Genomic DNA, 4,122 nt, shown 5'->3' with positions numbered 1-4,122 from the left:
ATGGCTTATAGCCTCATTTGTACGCGCGTCCAGTGCGCGTAAAAAAAACACCCGTATCAAAAGACGAGAAAAGAAATCAAGACCTGCTATAAACCTTTGAGTGTGAATGAATGTTATGTGGCTGGAGGTGGTGCTATGTAGTTGTAAACCATTGAGATGTAAATGAATGTTATGTGGCTGGGGGTGGTGCTATACAGTTGTAAACCATTGAGATGTGAAGGAGTGTTATGTGGCTGGAGGTGGTGCTATACCGCTGGGCCGCTTGTTGTTACCCATTCTCCGTCTAGTTTTCAAGCCAGCGCCATCCACCATGCATCCACACGCAGGGGATGCCGCAAAACCACGGCTCAAACTAGGAGACGTAAGCCTTCTAACCTAAAATCGCACCGTCCTCCAGGTCATGGAAAATTAATAGCATTGCCAGCAGGCTGAATGAAAAGATTAGGAGATCAGGCCACACTGTGTGCGTTTGAATGTTTGCATGCAGTGTTACTTGCAGCTGATAAGTGTTTATTTACCAAGGATAGACGGTAAGCAATCGTGACACCATAGGCGTTGGAAGGATGTCCTCTTTATTTCACACTACGTTTAGCCGTGCACGTGCACTGGGAATCAATCAGCCGAGACTAAGCATGATGCGACTAATGTTTGAATTCAAGTCTATAAGAACACTGAAGCGCACCTTACATGGGCGGCCTCCGTCGATCAACTCAGGAAATCCCTCGCGTGAAGTGCGGGCGTCTAAGATTTGAGCGTTTTTTTCCACGCAAACTTACCCGACGGGTACCAGCTGACCCGTCACCGCTGAAGCTCAACCCCAACAGCCAGTCATTACGTCCAGGCAGCATCTACCGAGACGTCCCTCCGGACTGACCGCTCGCCTGCCTGCTCGGCGCGGTGCCCCGCCGGCGCCTCCGAACCGACGCACTCCTCCACCCCGCCCGGCGGGCGGCCGGTCCAGCACGTGGGCCGGGCGGCCGCCCCAGGGCGTCAAGGCCGGCTTCAGGCCCCATCAGCTCACGCACGAGCCACTGGCGGGCAGCCATCAGCGCGCTGTGGAGACATCGCCGGCCCGTCGTCTGAGGCTGGCGGACAGCAGTCGCCGGCTTCGTGCGTGGTCGTATGAGGTCCTCGGTTCTCACGTGCTCCCACAGTAGGTGCAGTCGTACCGACCGCGCCCCGGCCGTCGCCAAGGTCGCGCGGAAGGTCACGGCCATTGAACTCATTCGCCGAGTTCCGGACACGAGGCCAGGTCAGACAGCGCTGGCGACTGAGATGGGGGGGGGGGGTGGGGGGGGGGGGGGGGGAGAACGGGTGCTCCAGGAAAGACGAGTGGAAGCCTCCAGAGGACAGCGGTTTCCGCCTCGGTTTGATTCGGATTAGAGTCCTTTCGGCTAGTAATGAACATTTAGGGCAATGGGATGACGGAGAGTGGATAGTGATGGGACAAAACTACAAGTACCTGGAGGTCCTCCGCCGACAGTAAGCCCTTTGGTAACTCCTTTACGGGGTATGCGCTCAGCGCTCGGATGAGGCCGCTACCAGGAGGCACTTCAGGACCCGCGTATGGCTGACGCATGGCAGCGTAGTTTCACAAAATGAGTTGGGGAGGGGGCCTGGACAGTGAAAAATATCCCGATCTACCCAAAATTTGCCAACCAATAGGTTTCTTCTCAGTTTTGGTCACCTGTCTTCTCAAAGTTGGGGGCTGGAGCCCGAGTGTGGTGGGGAGGGGGGCTGAAGGTCCCCCTACTCAGCTGAATAGGAAACTACACCCGTGCTGACGCGTGCTGCCTGTTTCCACTTTTTTGCTTCATGTATTCGCCGATGCCAAAATTTCCGAGTCCCGATTTTACAGGCACGTAGTCCGCAACGCTAGCAATCAAACGTGGTTTTCCGCGAGGAAATCGATCGAGTAGCCCTTGCCATACGAAAAGGGGCCGATTCAACTTGTCCATAACAATTCGCTTCTTTTTCGTGGTTACAGAAATACGGTTATTTCAGTCTGTATTTGGTGTGTACCTGGAACAAGGTCCGACACTTACAACCTTTGGATAGCTGCAACACTCCAATGCTGTAAATTTGTCAGGAGCCGTCAATTTCCGGCACAACAGTCAGAGGTTCAGCTCATCTTTAACACCAGCGAGAACGGCGAAGCATCATTATAAGCTGCAACGTCCGTATTACAGTGAAGGATTCTATGCGTTCGATCTTGCGCACGCATCAGAGGAACAACATTTCGAATTCCTCCCCTCCCCTCTTCACACGTGGCGAAGTCATTGATTCGAACTGATGCTTGCTGACTGACTGACTGACAATAGCACAACGGAAAAGGCAAAGGAAGGCAGCATCCTCTGCTTGTACAGGAAGTTTGCATCTCTACTGATTTGACCAGCCCTCTCATATTTGGTTATGCGCTCGGGGATGGCAGACCACAACTGGTGACTAACGCAGAATCATGCTTTCTCTGAGCACCAGCCTGTATGTAATTATAAGAATGAAATACTTGGCACGAAATTGATGAAAGGGTGGCTTAGTGATGTATGGTGCGTGAGGAGTGAAATTCCGTCCTAAACCACGCATCCGTATACGTTGGAGTTGCTCGCGTTTAGCATATGTGCGTGTAGAATTAGGAAAGTTGCGGTCCCATCATGACCTGCACCAACTCTACCTGCCCGGACTTGGGATTATGGACCCTGGAGCTGGTGCCACGCATAAACAGCCGTACCGGGAAAGGTGGATCTGGTTTGTGCTACAACGCCGCTACAGTTTACGGAGGTGGATAAAGACGCGAATGTCTGGGGATAGATCATGTAGTGCCAGTTTCATTCAGGTCATAACGGTAATGCCGCGGGACTTAAAATGTACGTAGTTTTGGGTGCTGCAGGAGCGTAGTTATCCGGGAGATTGGAGGTCAAGAAAGTACGCGGTATTCATCATCCTACCCGAATTATTTATCGCAAAGGACAAGGCTGGAATTGGTAGTGACGTGGCAAACTCACACTTATCTATGTTTTTCCACCCGTTTCTCCCAAAGCTGTACATTTGCGAAGGTGATCCCTTTGATTGACAGACAGACCCAGATGAGATGCTCATTTTTGTGTGTTTGTTTACTTCATTTTAAATCATGACCGATAAGAACACATGACGAAAAATCGATGCATAAGTCTCCGGACTTCATTAGGTCACCTGCCCTGAAAACGATAAAATAGGACAGAGGATGGCCGCCGGAAGAAACAAGTAATTATGGAGCTTCCGTCGCTGCGCCAGCCGCCACCACCACCGCCGCCTCGCTAGCTCATCACCGCGTTTGAAGCCTTTCATGGTGTAGTCCTGGAAGAACAGCGCGAGCATGCCGTCATCATTGCTGATGTCTGTGTTGCACATTAGTGCGTGCATGACGTCAGTTTTTGAAAGATTATTGAAATTTGGGCCTTTTATTCGTGTTACATGCTAAAAGACATTACACCTGAGATTTTGAAACATTGGGCAAAAAAGGGTGCAATGATCACTATCTCAGACCAGTGACCGCGTATGCGGTGAACAACGGACGACTTCTGAGCTGGTACGGATATGCACTAAATGAAAAGCTGACCGTCTGCGTGCGTGTGAAGAATGCTTTCTAATGTTCAGCCGGCAGAGACGTATCCCGTATGAGAGGGCGTTAAGCGACGCCGATCAGATGTGCACCAGGCATTTAAAGCATTTTTTGCGTGATGTCTGTGCGCAGACTGTGCCTGATAGCTGGTTTCATGTGCAGTAGTCTTCGGTAGAAGTGATCGTTGGAAAGACGTTTTTCTGCTCTCTGGTATTGTTGATGTTCTTAATTTTTAACGCTCCGCCAGTCATTGTTATGGGTGATTGATAAAGTATCTATCTGATGTAGTGAATTCGTCACTCTATGGTGATCAGCGTGTGGAAGAGCGCCAGTTTGTGCAACGTTTGCCGGGCCTTCAGTGTATCCTATAACAATCATTATGTGAACGGACAAGAGTATCCATATAGCATTGGTACAAACCGCGTGCCTAACACAGCACCAGCAGAACGGCACATATCACTCGCCACGCAAAAGAACGACTAATTCCCATTCCATACCGCAGTGCATATCGGTTTCACCAGGCC

This window comes from Pollicipes pollicipes, unplaced genomic scaffold, assembly GCF_011947565.3.
Source record: "Pollicipes pollicipes isolate AB1234 unplaced genomic scaffold, Ppol_2.1 Scaffold_5724;HRSCAF=6776_pilon_pilon_pilon, whole genome shotgun sequence".
NCBI lineage: Eukaryota > Metazoa > Arthropoda > Thecostraca > Pollicipedomorpha > Pollicipedidae > Pollicipes > Pollicipes pollicipes.
The sequence above is the reverse complement of the archived record's forward strand: the minus strand, read 5'-3'. Positions refer to the sequence as shown.